The 14,460-nt window shown below is 47.7% G+C and overlaps 22 non-coding genes across 22 annotated transcripts; 17 read left to right on the top strand and 5 right to left on the bottom strand.

The window, feature by feature from the left end:
- Window positions 1–450: 450 nt before the first annotated feature.
- Window positions 451–566, bottom strand: LOC134993311 (U5 spliceosomal RNA). The gene has a single exon (XR_010197168.1). It is a non-coding gene; the product is annotated as a U5 spliceosomal RNA (small nuclear RNA).
- A 275-nt stretch (window positions 567–841) lies between these two features.
- On the bottom strand, window positions 842–957 carry LOC134993294 (U5 spliceosomal RNA). Its single transcript, XR_010197151.1, has one exon. It is a non-coding gene; the product is annotated as a U5 spliceosomal RNA (small nuclear RNA).
- Window positions 958–1,231: 274 nt separating this feature from the next.
- Window positions 1,232–1,347, bottom strand: LOC134993305 (U5 spliceosomal RNA). Its single transcript, XR_010197162.1, has one exon. It is a non-coding gene; the product is annotated as a U5 spliceosomal RNA (small nuclear RNA).
- Window positions 1,348–1,633: 286 nt separating this feature from the next.
- LOC134993296 (U5 spliceosomal RNA) lies at window positions 1,634–1,749 on the bottom strand. Its single transcript, XR_010197153.1, has one exon. It is a non-coding gene; the product is annotated as a U5 spliceosomal RNA (small nuclear RNA).
- A 270-nt stretch (window positions 1,750–2,019) lies between these two features.
- Window positions 2,020–2,135, bottom strand: LOC134993295 (U5 spliceosomal RNA). The gene has a single exon (XR_010197152.1). It is a non-coding gene; the product is annotated as a U5 spliceosomal RNA (small nuclear RNA).
- A 144-nt stretch (window positions 2,136–2,279) lies between these two features.
- On the top strand, window positions 2,280–2,442 carry LOC134993256 (U1 spliceosomal RNA). The gene has a single exon (XR_010197121.1). It is a non-coding gene; the product is annotated as a U1 spliceosomal RNA (small nuclear RNA).
- A 2,919-nt stretch (window positions 2,443–5,361) lies between these two features.
- Window positions 5,362–5,524, top strand: LOC134993278 (U1 spliceosomal RNA). The gene has a single exon (XR_010197141.1). It is a non-coding gene; the product is annotated as a U1 spliceosomal RNA (small nuclear RNA).
- A 671-nt stretch (window positions 5,525–6,195) lies between these two features.
- On the top strand, window positions 6,196–6,359 carry LOC134993314 (U1 spliceosomal RNA). The gene has a single exon (XR_010197171.1). It is a non-coding gene; the product is annotated as a U1 spliceosomal RNA (small nuclear RNA).
- Window positions 6,360–6,511: 152 nt separating this feature from the next.
- On the top strand, window positions 6,512–6,674 carry LOC134993272 (U1 spliceosomal RNA). The gene has a single exon (XR_010197136.1). It is a non-coding gene; the product is annotated as a U1 spliceosomal RNA (small nuclear RNA).
- Window positions 6,675–7,345: 671 nt separating this feature from the next.
- LOC134993351 (U1 spliceosomal RNA) lies at window positions 7,346–7,509 on the top strand. The gene has a single exon (XR_010197205.1). It is a non-coding gene; the product is annotated as a U1 spliceosomal RNA (small nuclear RNA).
- Window positions 7,510–7,661: 152 nt separating this feature from the next.
- Window positions 7,662–7,824, top strand: LOC134993277 (U1 spliceosomal RNA). Its single transcript, XR_010197140.1, has one exon. It is a non-coding gene; the product is annotated as a U1 spliceosomal RNA (small nuclear RNA).
- A 671-nt stretch (window positions 7,825–8,495) lies between these two features.
- On the top strand, window positions 8,496–8,659 carry LOC134993304 (U1 spliceosomal RNA). Its single transcript, XR_010197161.1, has one exon. It is a non-coding gene; the product is annotated as a U1 spliceosomal RNA (small nuclear RNA).
- A 152-nt stretch (window positions 8,660–8,811) lies between these two features.
- LOC134993271 (U1 spliceosomal RNA) lies at window positions 8,812–8,974 on the top strand. The gene has a single exon (XR_010197135.1). It is a non-coding gene; the product is annotated as a U1 spliceosomal RNA (small nuclear RNA).
- Window positions 8,975–9,645: 671 nt separating this feature from the next.
- Window positions 9,646–9,809, top strand: LOC134993350 (U1 spliceosomal RNA). Its single transcript, XR_010197204.1, has one exon. It is a non-coding gene; the product is annotated as a U1 spliceosomal RNA (small nuclear RNA).
- Window positions 9,810–9,961: 152 nt separating this feature from the next.
- Window positions 9,962–10,124, top strand: LOC134993275 (U1 spliceosomal RNA). The gene has a single exon (XR_010197139.1). It is a non-coding gene; the product is annotated as a U1 spliceosomal RNA (small nuclear RNA).
- Window positions 10,125–10,795: 671 nt separating this feature from the next.
- On the top strand, window positions 10,796–10,959 carry LOC134993293 (U1 spliceosomal RNA). Its single transcript, XR_010197150.1, has one exon. It is a non-coding gene; the product is annotated as a U1 spliceosomal RNA (small nuclear RNA).
- A 152-nt stretch (window positions 10,960–11,111) lies between these two features.
- On the top strand, window positions 11,112–11,274 carry LOC134993270 (U1 spliceosomal RNA). The gene has a single exon (XR_010197134.1). It is a non-coding gene; the product is annotated as a U1 spliceosomal RNA (small nuclear RNA).
- Window positions 11,275–11,945: 671 nt separating this feature from the next.
- On the top strand, window positions 11,946–12,109 carry LOC134993356 (U1 spliceosomal RNA). Its single transcript, XR_010197210.1, has one exon. It is a non-coding gene; the product is annotated as a U1 spliceosomal RNA (small nuclear RNA).
- A 152-nt stretch (window positions 12,110–12,261) lies between these two features.
- LOC134993257 (U1 spliceosomal RNA) lies at window positions 12,262–12,424 on the top strand. The gene has a single exon (XR_010197122.1). It is a non-coding gene; the product is annotated as a U1 spliceosomal RNA (small nuclear RNA).
- Window positions 12,425–13,094: 670 nt separating this feature from the next.
- On the top strand, window positions 13,095–13,258 carry LOC134993230 (U1 spliceosomal RNA). The gene has a single exon (XR_010197100.1). It is a non-coding gene; the product is annotated as a U1 spliceosomal RNA (small nuclear RNA).
- Window positions 13,259–13,410: 152 nt separating this feature from the next.
- On the top strand, window positions 13,411–13,573 carry LOC134993259 (U1 spliceosomal RNA). Its single transcript, XR_010197124.1, has one exon. It is a non-coding gene; the product is annotated as a U1 spliceosomal RNA (small nuclear RNA).
- A 614-nt stretch (window positions 13,574–14,187) lies between these two features.
- LOC134993281 (U1 spliceosomal RNA) lies at window positions 14,188–14,351 on the top strand. Its single transcript, XR_010197144.1, has one exon. It is a non-coding gene; the product is annotated as a U1 spliceosomal RNA (small nuclear RNA).
- The last annotated feature ends 109 nt before the right edge of the window (window positions 14,352–14,460 follow it).

Here is a 14,460-nt window from a genome sequence, read left to right as displayed (position 1 = left end):
TCTTACCACAGATCCAGCGCATAATGGTCTGCATGGAATCAGGACACCCAATCCTGTTGGGAGCATACAGGACAAACAGAGCCTCTGTTTTCCTAATCTGAACCGTTCTGGTGACATAAATTTTCAAAGTTCTGACCACAGCCAGAGACTTTGACTCAACGAAGGTGTCAGTGGCCAAAGACACCATGTGGAAAGATGAACCACCTTTGGCAGAAATTGTTGACGTGTCCTCAATTCTGCTCTATCTTCATGAAAGATCAAATAAAGGCTCTTGTGATACTGCATGGTTTGTACTGTTTTCCATGTGCTCCCAGATCTTTCAAGCAAGTAGCATGGTCAAGAAAGTTCTGTTTGAAAAGAAACAAACATTTACTGTCATTGTTATGCAAATAAACTTACATTAAAGCTAACAAGAAAGCACACTCGTTCTGTCTTTAAACTGATAAAAGAAACCCCAATAATATGGGGCATGCAAAAATTGAGATAAAACTCAGTTTTGCTCCTCTCCACGGAAATCTTTAATAAAAGGCGAAATATTTGTTAGTTCTGAAGAGAAACCAGAGCATGACCAAGATTCCACCTGTCGCCTGAGTGCCATGCCAGCAGTTCTCATTCAGCTCAAAGTGAGCACCCAATTTGAATGAAAGAAAGCAGATTTCTCACCAGGCTTCCCCTTGCTATAAACATGGTTTGTACTCTTTTCCATGTGCTCCCAGATCTTTCAAACAATTAGTGTGGTCAAGAAAGTTCTGTTTGAAAAGAAACAAACATTTACTGTCATTTCTATGCAAATGAGCTTACATTAAAGCACACTCGTTCTATCTTTAAACCGATAAAATAAAACCCCAATAAGATGGGGCATGCAAAAATTGAGATAAAACTCAGTTTTGCTCCTCTCCACGGAAATCTTTAGTAAAAGGCGAAAGATTTGTTCGTTCTGAAGAGAAACCAGAGCATGACCAAGATTCTACCTGTCGCCTGAGTGCCATGCCAGCAGTCCTCATTCAGCTCAAAGTGAGCACCCAATTTGAAAGAAAGAAAGCAGATTTCTCACCAGGCTTCCCCTTGCTATAAACATGGTTTGTACTCTTTTCCATGTGCTCCCAGATCTTTCAAGCAATTAGTATAGTCAAGAAAGTTCTGTTTGAAAAGAAACAAACATTTACTGTCATTTCTATGCAAATGAGCTTACATTAAAGCACACTCGTTCTATCTTTAAACTGATAAAAGAAACCCCAATAAGACGGGGCATGCAAAAATTGAGATAAAACTCAGTTTTGCTCCTCTCCACGGAAATCTTTAATAAAAGGCGAAAGATTTGTTCGTTCTGAAGAGAAACCAGAGCATGACTAAGATTCCACCTGTCGCCTGAGTGCCATGCCAGCAGTCCTCATTCAGCTCAAAATGAGCACCCAATTTGAAAGAAAGAAAGCAGATTTCTCACCAGACTTCCCCTTGCTATAAGCATAGTTTGTACTCTTTTCCATGTGCTCCCAGATCTTTCAAGCAATTAGTATGGTCAAGAAAGTTCTGCTTGAAAAGAAACAGACATTTATTGTCATTGTTATGCAAATAAACTTACATTAAAGCTAACAAGAAAGCACACTCGTTCTGTCTTTAATCTGATAAAAGAAACCCCAATAATATGGGGCATGCAAAAATTGAGATAAAGCTCAGTTTTGCTCCTCTCCACAGAAATCTTTAGTAAAAGGCGAAAGATTTGTTCGTTCTGAAGAGAAACCAGAGCATGACCAAGATTCCACCTGTCGCCTGAGTGCCGTGCCAGCAGTCCTCATTCAGATCAAAGTGAGCGCCCAATTTGAAAGAAAGCAGATTTCTCACCTGTCTTCTCCTTGCTATAAGCATGGTTTGTACTGTATTCCATGTGCTCCCAGATCTTTCAATCAAGTAGCATGGTCAAGAAAGTTCTGTTTGAAAAGAAACAAACATTTACTGTCATTTCTATGCAAATGAGCTTACATTAAAGCACACTCATTCTATCTTTAAACCGATAAAAGAAACCCCAAAAAGATGGGGCATGCAAAAATTGAGATAAAACTCGGTTTTGCTCCTCTCCACGGAAATCTTTAGTAAAAGGCGAAAGATTTGTTCGTTCTGAAGAGAAACCAGAGCATGACCAAGATTTTTATCTGAAAATATGTGTTCTCCCTGCAGTTGTTGTCCCCAGATGAGAGTTCCTTTGTGCTGACTCAGTTGAATCTCCTTTACTTGACAGGGGGATGCTCGAGCAGCGACCCTCCCCAGCTCTAGCCCAACTCCTACTTACCTGCCAGGTGAGATACTATGATCATGAAGGTGCTTCTCCCAGGGCAAGGCTCACCCATTGCACTCTGGGTGTGCTGCTTCTGCGATTTCCCCAAATGTGGGAAACTTGACTGCATAATTTGTGTTTCCCCTGGTCGGCTCTCGTATAATTCAGATCTCTTTGTCTCAGGTCTCTCTCCAGCCTAGTTTGCTGTCTGTTTCCACTTCTCTTTTCTTGAGCCGCTCCCTTCTATGCCCTTGCGCACTATCCTGACTTCTCCCGTCTGCTTACTTCGTGCCTTCCAACGCACAATGCAAACTACAGGTAGAGCTGCAGGGCCCACACCCTTTTACTTGCCTTACAGAGCGTCTCTGGAGCAGTTACAGTGCCCAGCTGCTGCAAGAAATCAGCTTGAATGCTTCAGGGGCTGGGGCATAGCCAACATGAGCCCCACACCGAAGGAGGGTGGAGGTGTGTAATGCGAACTAGGGGTCATCCAAGCGCCGCAAAAGGCCGCCATGCCCTGCACGCCCCTTGTCTCTTTTCATATGCAGACGAGGGTTGAAGCCAACTTTGACCCACTGTTTGGATGACATCACCATATGCAAATCCATCTGCTGCAGGCCTTCCCCCAGGAATGCTTGCACTAGTTGTTGCATTTGGTTTGTTGTTTGGGGGTGCTTCAGTATTAGGCAGCCTTCTGCCCTCCCATGTTCATCTGAAAATATGTGTTCTCCCTGCAGTTGTTGTCCCCAGATGAGAGTTCCCTTGTGCTGCCTCAGTTGAATCTCCTTTACTTGACAGAGATGTGCCTGAGCAGCGGCCCTCCCCAGCCCTATCCCAAATCATACTTATTTTGCATAGGCGATACCATGGTCATGAAGATTGTTCTCCCAGTGTGAGGTTCATTCATTGCATTCTGGGTATGCTGACCCCTGTGAGTTTTTCCTATGAATAAGCAAATGCGAAACGATCGTTAGGGATTGGACACGTTCACTATGTGTTCTTTTATTGTAGTTTAGCCACTGTACAACTATTGTTTGCCTAGCTTGTTTAAATATTGCCTCTAGAATTAGTGCTGCTACAGCGGGTCCCCCCGTGCGCTGATTGCACGGGAGACGGCCGCTGTATAGTGTACTTAGCCACACGGCTAAAATTAGTGCTGCTGCAGCGGGTCCCCCTGTGTGCTGATTGCACGGGAGACGGCCGCTGTATACTGTACTTAGCCACACGGCTAAAATTAGTGCTGCTGCAGCGGGTCCCCCTGTGTGCTGATTGCACGGGAGACGGCCGCTGTATACAGTACTTAGCCACATGGCTAAAATTAGTGCTGCTGCAGCGGGTCCCCCTGTGTGCTGATTGCACGGGAGACGGCCGCTGTATAGTGTACCTAGCCACACGGCTAAAATTAGTGCTGCTGCAGCGGGTCCCCCTATGTGCTGATTGCACGGGAGACGACCGCTACATAGTATACCTGGCCACGTGGCTAGAATCAGTGCTGCTGCTGCGGGTTCCCCTGTGTGCTGATTACACGGGAGACGGCCGCTACACAGTATACTTAGCCACACGGGTGGTCTCATACGGGAGAGCCGCGGCTAGCGGCTTCCTGCAGACATACCGTGTGGGAAGGAATTGAGGGCATTGCTACACTGGGACTTTCTATTAAGGTCTCAGTGTGCTGACCCTAATACTTAATACAAAAACAGCCAAATATTAAGGGGACACTATATTGTCACTTGCTCCCGCTGATATACACTGCGGGAAGGAACTGACGTCTTCACTGCACTGGAAAAAAGTTTATAAAATCCCACTGTGCCGGCCCGACAACACTTTATGTAGTAGTGGCAGACTATAGAGGGGACACATATTAATCCCAGCTATAGTGTGGATGAATTAACAGGCACTATCTATTATTAGAAACATATGCACTGCATACAATATTGAATAACTAACTGCCCTATTATAAAAGTGGTAAATGGGATATAAGGAAATGTCATAATATATAGGGGTGATTGCCTTATGAGCACTTTGGCTGTGATATTAAAGACACAATTGCTTGAACATTAAGGACAAGTATTTGGTAAAAATTGTTCAACAAACTACACATGTGCATAACAGATGTTGAGTAAAATCATAAAAAAACAGTGACTGTATGGTAAATGCATAATAAACATATGTGCAAGTGATGTCGATATAGGACCCACTCCCATATAGTAAAGACTATTATCAAAGATACACATGTGTAGAGAATAATTTCCAGCCCCATCTGTCTGAGAATTTTCTGTCAGACAGCTATAAGGGCATTTCAAGGAGAAAATAACACACAAAGTATCATATAATCATTTAGGACAGAGGCACAGGGATATTATCCCGCTAGCAGCAAAGCAATCAATACACTATTCAGAGGAGGCAACTAGATATTGTGGCCCACCATTTAATTATCGCAAAATATAGTCAGTGATGCGCACACTGTCAATACGAAGTCAAAATTACATAAGTGGTGGTATTATTAAGTCACATGTAGGAGTTGTTTACTCCTGGATACAAATGTATCATTGCAAGACATCTGGCAACTATAGTTGTTACTAACACTCAAACACTGTTTAAAACATTGGAGACAGTGAAGAAATACATCATTACAGTGGCGAAGCTTTTTAATTCACTTTATTAAATTTATTCACATAAATTCATTCACGTTAATCACAATTCACATGCACTATATTTCGCTAATGTCTTAAGTAATAATAATAAAAGTTATATTTTAAAATTAGTGGTCATCTATCGTAACAGATATTTGACTTTAAGTAAGTATATTTGTCCGCGTGTGCCCAATACAGGGACTTTTCTTCTTGTGAATCTCTAGACCCCTGTGATTTCCCCAAATGTGGGAAACTCGACTGCATTATTTGTGGTAGTGGGGGACTGTGTTTGTGCTTTCCTCTGGTCAGCTCGGGTAAAAATCAGATTTCTTTATCTCAGATCTTCCTCTAGCCTTGTTCTTCTTTCGAGAGTTCCCTTGTGCTGCCTCAGTTGGATCTCTTTCACTTGACAGGGGGGTACCCGAGCAGCGACCCTCCCCAGCTCTAGCCCAACTCCTACTTACCTGCCAGGTGAGATACTATGATCATGTAGGTGCTTCTCCCAGGGCAAGGCTCACCCATTGCACTCTGGTTGTGCTGCCCCTGCGATTTCCCCAAATGTGGGAAACTTGACTGCATAATTTGTGTTTCCCTTGGTCGGCTCTCGTATAATTCAGATCTCTTTGTCGCAGGTCTCTCTCCAGCCTAGTTTGCTGTCTGTTTCCACTTCTCTTTTCTTGAGCCGCTCCCTTCTATGCCCTTGCGCACTATCCTGACTTCTCCCGTCTGCTTACTTCGTGCCTTCCAACGCACAATGCAAACTACAGGTAGTGCTGCAGGGCCCACACCCTTTTACTTGCCGTACAGAGCAGCTCTGGAGCAGTTACAGTGCCCAGCTGCTGCAAGAAATCAGCTTGAATGCTTCAGGGGCTGGGGCATAGCCAACATGAGCCCCACACCGAAGGAGGGTGGAGGTGTGTAATGCGAACTAGGGGTCAGCCAAGCGCCGCAAAAGGCCGCCATGCCCTGCACGCCCCTTTTCTCTTTTCATATGCAGACGAGGGTTGAAGCCAACTTTGACCCACTGCTTGGATGGCATCACCATATGCAAATCCATCTGCTGCAGGCCTTCCCCCAGGAATGTTTGCACTAGTTGTTGCATTTGGTTTGTTGTTTGGGGGTGCTTCAGTATTAGGCAGCCTTCTGCCCTCCCATGTTCATCTGAAAATATGTGTTCTCCCTGCAGTTGTTGTCCCCAGATGAGAGTTCCCTTGTGCTGCCTCAGTTGAATCTCCTTTACTTGACAGAGATGCGCCTGAGCAGCGGCCCTCCCCAGCCCTATCCCAAATCATACTTATTTTGCATAGGAGAGACCATGGTCTTGAAGATTGTTCTCCCAGGGTGAGGTTCATTCATTGCATTCTGGGTATGCTGACCCCTGTGATTTCCCCAAATGTGGGAAACTCAACTGCATTATTTGTGGTAGTGGGGGACTGTGTTTGTGCTTTCCTCTGGTCAGCTCTGGTAAAAGTCAGATTTATTTGTTTCAGATCTTCCTCTAGCCTTGTTCTTCTTTCGAGAGTTCCCTTGTGCTGCCTCAGTTGGATCTCCTTCACTTGACAGGGGTGTGCCCGAGCAGCGACCCTCCCCAGCTCTAGCCCAACTTCTACTTACCTGCCAGGTGAGATACTATAATCATGAAGGTGCTTCTCCCAGGGCAAGGCTCACCCATTGCACTCTGGATGTGCTGCCCCTGCGATTTCCCCAAATGTGGGAAACTTGACTGCATAATTTGTGTTTCCCCTGGTCGGCTCTCGTATAATTCAGATCTCTTTGTCTCAGGTCTCTCTCCAGCCTAGTTTGCTGTCTGTTTCCACTTCTCTTTTCTTAAGCCGCTCCATTCTATGGCCTTGCGCACTATCCTTACTTCTCCCGTCTGCTGACTTTGTGCCTTCCAATACACAATGCAAACTACAGGTAGTGCTGCAGGGCCCACACCCTTTTACTTGCCGTACAGAGCAGCTCTGGAGCTGTTACAGTGCCCAGCTACTGCAAGAAATCAGCTTGAATGCTTCAGGGGCTGGGGCATAGCCAACATGAGCCCCACACCGAAGGAGAATGGAGGTGTTTAATGCGAACTAGGGGTCATCCAAGCGCCGCAAAAGGCCGCCATGCCCTGCACGCCCCTTTTCTCTTTTCATATGCAGACGAGGGTTGAAGCCAACTTTGACCCACTGCTTGGATGACATCACCATATGCAAATCCATCTGCTGCAGGCCTTCCCCCAGGAATGCTTGCACTAGTTGTTGCATTTGGTTTGTTGTTTGGGGGTGCTTCAGTATTAGGCAGCCTTCTGCCCTCCCATGTTCATCTGAAAATATGTGTTCTCCCTGCAGTTGTTGTCCCCAGATGAGAGTTCCCTTATGCTGCCTCAGTTGAATCTCCTTTACTTGACAGAGATGTGCGTGAGCAGCGGCCCTCCCCAGCCCTATCCCAAATCATACTTATTTTGCATAGGAGATACCATGGTCATGAAGATTATTCTCCCAGTGTGAGGTTCATTCATTGCATTCTGGGTATGCTGACCCCTGTGATTTCCCCAAATGTGGGAAACTCGACAGCATTATTTGTGGTAGTGGGGGACTGTGTTTGTGCTTTCCTCTGGTCAGCTCGGGTAAAAATCAGATTTCTTTATCTCAGATCTTCCTCTAGCCTTGTTCTTCTTTCGAGAGTTCCCTTGTGCTGCCTCAGTTGGATCTCTTTCACTTGACAGGGGGGTACCCGAGCAGCGACCCTCCCCAGCTCTAGCCCAACTCCTACTTACCTGCCAGGTGAGATACTATGATCATGTAGGTGCTTCTCCCAGGGCAAGGCTCACCCATTGCACTCTGGTTGTGCTGCCCCTGCGATTTCCCCAAATGTGGGAAACTTGACTGCATAATTTGTGTTTCCCTTGGTCGGCTCTCGTATAATTCAGATCTCTTTGTCGCAGGTCTCTCTCCAGCCTAGTTTGCTGTCTGTTTCCACTTCTCTTTTCTTGAGCCGCTCCCTTCTATGCCCTTGCGCACTATCCTGACTTCTCCCGTCTGCTTACTTCGTGCCTTCCAACGCACAATGCAAACTACAGGTAGTGCTGCAGGGCCCACACCCTTTTACTTGCCGTACAGAGCAGCTCTGGAGCAGTTACAGTGCCCAGCTGCTGCAAGAAATCAGCTTGAATGCTTCAGGGGCTGGGGCATAGCCAACATGAGCCCCACACCGAAGGAGGGTGGAGGTGTGTAATGCGAACTAGGGGTCAGCCAAGCGCCGCAAAAGGCCGCCATGCCCTGCACGCCCCTTTTCTCTTTTCATATGCAGACGAGGGTTGAAGCCAACTTTGACCCACTGCTTGGATGGCATCACCATATGCAAATCCATCTGCTGCAGGCCTTCCCCCAGGAATGTTTGCACTAGTTGTTGCATTTGGTTTGTTGTTTGGGGGTGCTTCAGTATTAGGCAGCCTTCTGCCCTCCCATGTTCATCTGAAAATATGTGTTCTCCCTGCAGTTGTTGTCCCCAGATGAGAGTTCCCTTGTGCTGCCTCAGTTGAATCTCCTTTACTTGACAGAGATGCGCCTGAGCAGCGGCCCTCCCCAGCCCTATCCCAAATCATACTTATTTTGCATAGGAGAGACCATGGTCTTGAAGATTGTTCTCCCAGGGTGAGGTTCATTCATTGCATTCTGGGTATGCTGACCCCTGTGATTTCCCCAAATGTGGGAAACTCAACTGCATTATTTGTGGTAGTGGGGGACTGTGTTTGTGCTTTCCTCTGGTCAGCTCTGGTAAAAGTCAGATTTATTTGTTTCAGATCTTCCTCTAGCCTTGTTCTTCTTTCGAGAGTTCCCTTGTGCTGCCTCAGTTGGATCTCCTTCACTTGACAGGGGTGTGCCCGAGCAGCGACCCTCCCCAGCTCTAGCCCAACTTCTACTTACCTGCCAGGTGAGATACTATAATCATGAAGGTGCTTCTCCCAGGGCAAGGCTCACCCATTGCACTCTGGATGTGCTGCCCCTGCGATTTCCCCAAATGTGGGAAACTTGACTGCATAATTTGTGTTTCCCCTGGTCGGCTCTCGTATAATTCAGATCTCTTTGTCTCAGGTCTCTCTCCAGCCTAGTTTGCTGTCTGTTTCCACTTCTCTTTTCTTAAGCCGCTCCATTCTATGGCCTTGCGCACTATCCTTACTTCTCCCGTCTGCTTACTTTGTGCCTTCCAATACACAATGCAAACTACAGGTAGTGCTGCAGGGCCCACACCCTTTTACTTGCCGTACAGAGCAGCTCTGGAGCTGTTACAGTGCCCAGCTACTGCAAGAAATCAGCTTGAATGCTTCAGGGGCTGGGGCATAGCCAACATGAGCCCCACACCGAAGGAGAATGGAGGTGTTTAATGCGAACTAGGGGTCATCCAAGCGCCGCAAAAGGCCGCCATGCCCTGCACGCCCCTTTTCTCTTTTCATATGCAGACGAGGGTTGAAGCCAACTTTGACCCACTGCTTGGATGACATCACCATATGCAAATCCATCTGCTGCAGGCCTTCCCCCAGGAATGCTTGCACTAGTTGTTGCATTTGGTTTGTTGTTTGGGGGTGCTTCAGTATTAGGCAGCCTTCTGCCCTCCCATGTTCATCTGAAAATATGTGTTCTCCCTGCAGTTGTTGTCCCCAGATGAGAGTTCCCTTATGCTGCCTCAGTTGAATCTCCTTTACTTGACAGAGATGTGCGTGAGCAGCGGCCCTCCCCAGCCCTATCCCAAATCATACTTATTTTGCATAGGAGATACCATGGTCATGAAGATTATTCTCCCAGTGTGAGGTTCATTCATTGCATTCTGGGTATGCTGACCCCTGTGATTTCCCCAAATGTGGGAAACTCGACAGCATTATTTGTGGTAGTGGGGGACTGTGTTTGTGCTTTCCTCTGGTCAGCTCGGGTAAAAATCAGATTTCTTTATCTCAGATCTTCCTCTAGCCTTGTTCTTCTTTCGAGAGTTCCCTTGTGCTGCCTCAGTTGGATCTCTTTCACTTGACAGGGGGGTACCCGAGCAGCGACCCTCCCCAGCTCTAGCCCAACTCCTACTTACCTGCCAGGTGAGATACTATGATCATGTAGGTGCTTCTCCCAGGGCAAGGCTCACCCATTGCACTCTGGTTGTGCTGCCCCTGCGATTTCCCCAAATGTGGGAAACTTGACTGCATAATTTGTGTTTCCCTTGGTCGGCTCTCGTATAATTCAGATCTCTTTGTCGCAGGTCTCTCTCCAGCCTAGTTTGCTGTCTGTTTCCACTTCTCTTTTCTTGAGCCGCTCCCTTCTATGCCCTTGCGCACTATCCTGACTTCTCCCGTCTGCTTACTTCGTGCCTTCCAACGCACAATGCAAACTACAGGTAGTGCTGCAGGGCCCACACCCTTTTACTTGCCGTACAGAGCAGCTCTGGAGCAGTTACAGTGCCCAGCTGCTGCAAGAAATCAGCTTGAATGCTTCAGGGGCTGGGGCATAGCCAACATGAGCCCCACACCGAAGGAGGGTGGAGGTGTGTAATGCGAACTAGGGGTCAGCCAAGCGCCGCAAAAGGCCGCCATGCCCTGCACGCCCCTTTTCTCTTTTCATATGCAGACGAGGGTTGAAGCCAACTTTGACCCACTGCTTGGATGGCATCACCATATGCAAATCCATCTGCTGCAGGCCTTCCCCCAGGAATGTTTGCACTAGTTGTTGCATTTGGTTTGTTGTTTGGGGGTGCTTCAGTATTAGGCAGCCTTCTGCCCTCCCATGTTCATCTGAAAATATGTGTTCTCCCTGCAGTTGTTGTCCCCAGATGAGAGTTCCCTTGTGCTGCCTCAGTTGAATCTCCTTTACTTGACAGAGATGCGCCTGAGCAGCGGCCCTCCCCAGCCCTATCCCAAATCATACTTATTTTGCATAGGAGAGACCATGGTCTTGAAGATTGTTCTCCCAGGGTGAGGTTCATTCATTGCATTCTGGGTATGCTGACCCCTGTGATTTCCCCAAATGTGGGAAACTCAACTGCATTATTTGTGGTAGTGGGGGACTGTGTTTGTGCTTTCCTCTGGTCAGCTCTGGTAAAAGTCAGATTTATTTGTTTCAGATCTTCCTCTAGCCTTGTTCTTCTTTCGAGAGTTCCCTTGTGCTGCCTCAGTTGGATCTCCTTCACTTGACAGGGGTGTGCCCGAGCAGCGACCCTCCCCAGCTCTAGCCCAACTTCTACTTACCTGCCAGGTGAGATACTATAATCATGAAGGTGCTTCTCCCAGGGCAAGGCTCACCCATTGCACTCTGGATGTGCTGCCCCTGCGATTTCCCCAAATGTGGGAAACTTGACTGCATAATTTGTGTTTCCCCTGGTCGGCTCTCGTATAATTCAGATCTCTTTGTCTCAGGTCTCTCTCCAGCCTAGTTTGCTGTCTGTTTCCACTTCTCTTTTCTTAAGCCGCTCCATTCTATGGCCTTGCGCACTATCCTTACTTCTCCCGTCTGCTTACTTTGTGCCTTCCAATACACAATGCAAACTACAGGTAGTGCTGCAGGGCCCACACCCTTTTACTTGCCGTACAGAGCAGCTCTGGAGCTGTTACAGTGCCCAGCTACTGCAAGAAATCAGCTTGAATGCTTCAGGGGCTGGGGCATAGCCAACATGAGCCCCACACCGAAGGAGAATGGAGGTGTTTAATGCGAACTAGGGGTCATCCAAGCGCCGCAAAAGGCCGCCATGCCCTGCACGCCCCTTTTCTCTTTTCATATGCAGACGAGGGTTGAAGCCAACTTTGACCCACTGCTTGGATGACATCACCATATGCAAATCCATCTGCTGCAGGCCTTCCCCCAGGAATGCTTGCACTAGTTGTTGCATTTGGTTTGTTGTTTGGGGGTGCTTCAGTATTAGGCAGCCTTCTGCCCTCCCATGTTCATCTGAAAATATGTGTTCTCCCTGCAGTTGTTGTCCCCAGATGAGAGTTCCCTTATGCTGCCTCAGTTGAATCTCCTTTACTTGACAGAGATGTGCCTGAGCAGCGGCCCTCCCCAGCCCTATCCCAAATCATACTTATTTTGCATAGGAGATACCATGGTCATGAAGATTATTCTCCCAGTGTGAGGTTCATTCATTGCATTCTGGGTATGCTGACCCCTGTGATTTCCCCAAATGTGGGAAACTCGACAGCATTATTTGTGGTAGTGGGGGACTGTGTTTGTGTTTTCCTCTGGTCAGCTCTGGTAAAAGTCAGATTTCTTTGTCTCAGATCTTCCTCTAGCCTTGTTCTTCTTTCGAGAATTCCCTTGTGCTGCCTCAGTTGGATCTCCTTCACTTGACAGGGGGGTACCCGAGCAGCGACCCTCCCCAGCTCTAGCCCAACTCCTACTTACCTGCCAGGTGAGATACTATGATCACGTAGGTGCTTCTCCCAGGGCAAGGCTCACCCATTGCACTCTGGGTGTGCTGCTCCTGCGATTTCCCCAAATGTGGGAAACTTGACTGCATAATTTGTGTTTCCCCTGGTCGGCTCTCGTATAATTCAGATCTCTTTGTCTCAGGTCTCTCTCCAGCCTAGTTTGCTGTCTGTTTCCACTTCTCTTTTCTTAAGCCGCTCCATTCTATGGCCTTGCGCACTATCCTTACTTCTCCCGTCTGCTTACTTTGTGCCTTCCAATGCACAATGCAAACTACAGGTAGTGCTGCAGGGCCCACACCCTTTTACTTGCCGTACAGAGCAGCTCTGGAGCTGTTACAGTGCCCAGCTACTGCAAGAAATCAGCTTGAATGCTTCAGGGGCTGGGGCATAGCCAACATGAGCCCCACACCGAAGGAGGGTGGAGGTGTTTAATGCGAACTAGGGGTCATCCAAGCGCCGCAAAAGGCCGCCATGCCCTGCACGCCCCTTTTCTCTTTTCATATGCAGACGAGGGTTGAAGCCAACTTTGACCCACTGCTTGGATGACATCACCATATGCAAATCCATCTGCTGCAGGCCTTCCCCCAGGAATGCTTGCACTAGTTGTTGCATTTGGTTTGTTGTTTGGGGGTGCTTCAGTATTAGGCAGCCTTCTGCCCTCCCATGTTCATCTGAAAATATGTGTTCTCCCTGCAGTTGTTGTCCCCAGTGAGAGTTCCCTTATGCTGCCTCAGTTGAATCTCCTTTAATTGACAGAGATGTGCCTGAGCAGCGGCCCTCCCCAGCCCTATCCCAAATCATACTTATTTTGCATAGGAGATACCATGGTCATGAAGATTATTCTCCCAGTGTGAGGTTCATTCATTGCATTCTGGGTATGCTGACCCCTGTGATCTCCCCAAATGTGGGAAACTCGACAGCATTATTTGTGGTAGTGGGGGACTGTGTTTGTGTTTTCCTCTGGTCAGCTCTGGTAAAAGTCAGATTTCTTTGTCTCAGATCTTCCTCTAGCCTTGTTCTTCTTTCGAGAATTCCCTTGTGCTGCCTCAGTTGGATCTCCTTCACTTGACAGGGGGGTACCCGAGCAGCGACCCTCCCCAGTTCTAGCCCAACTCCTACTTACCTGCCAGGTGAGATACTATGATCACGTAGGTGCTTCTCCCAGGGCAAGGCTCACCCATTGCACTCTGGGTGTGCTGCTCCTGCGATTTCCCCAAATGTGGGAAACTTGACTGCATAATTTGTGTTTCCCCTGGTCGGCTCTCGTATACTTCAGATCTCTTTGTCTCAGGTCTCTCTCCAGCCTAGTTTGCTGTCTGTTTCCACTTCTCTTTTCTTAAGTGCCTTCCAATGCACAATGCAAACTACAGGTAGTGCTGCAGGGCCCACACCCTTTTACTTGCCGTACAGAGCAGCTCTGGAGCTGTTACAGTGCCAAGCTGCTGCAAGAAATCAGCTTGAATGCTTCAGGGGCTGGGGCATAGCCAACATGAGCCCCACACCGAAGGAGGGTGGGGGTGTTTAATGCGAACTAAGGGTCATCCAACGCCGCAAAAGGCCGCCATGCCCTGCATACCCCTTTTCTCTTTTCATATGCAGATGAGGGTTCCAGCCAACTTTGGCCCACTGCTTGGATGACATCACCGTATGCAAATCCGTCTTCTGCAGAACTTCCCCCAGGAATGCTTGTACTAGTTGTTGCATTTGGTTTGTTGTTTGGGGGTGCTTCAGTATTAGGCAGCCTTCTGCCCTCCCATGTTCATCTGAAAATATGTGTTCTCCCTGCAGTTGTTGTCCCCAGATGGGAGTTCCCTTGTGCTGCCTCAGTTGAATCTCCTTTACTTGACAGAGATGTGCCTGAGCAGCGGCCCTCCCCAGCCCTATCCCAAATCATACTTATTTTGCATAGGAGATACCATGGTCATGAAGATTGTTCTCCGAGGGTGAGGTTCATTCATTGCATTTTGGGTATGCTGACCCCTGTGATTTCCCCAAATGTGGGAAACTCGACTGCATTATTTGTGGTAGTGGGGGACTGTGTTTGTGCTTTCCTCTGGTCAGCTCTGGTAAAAGTCAGATTTCTTTGTCTCAGATTTTCCTCTAGCCTTGTTCTTCTTTCGAGAGTTCCCTTGTGCTGCCTCAGTTGGATCTCCTTCACTTGACAG

The sequence above is a fragment of the Pseudophryne corroboree genome, unplaced genomic scaffold (genome assembly GCF_028390025.1).
Source record: "Pseudophryne corroboree isolate aPseCor3 unplaced genomic scaffold, aPseCor3.hap2 scaffold_1273, whole genome shotgun sequence".
NCBI lineage: Eukaryota > Metazoa > Chordata > Amphibia > Anura > Myobatrachidae > Pseudophryne > Pseudophryne corroboree.
This window is presented reverse-complemented; position numbering and strand designations above follow the sequence as displayed.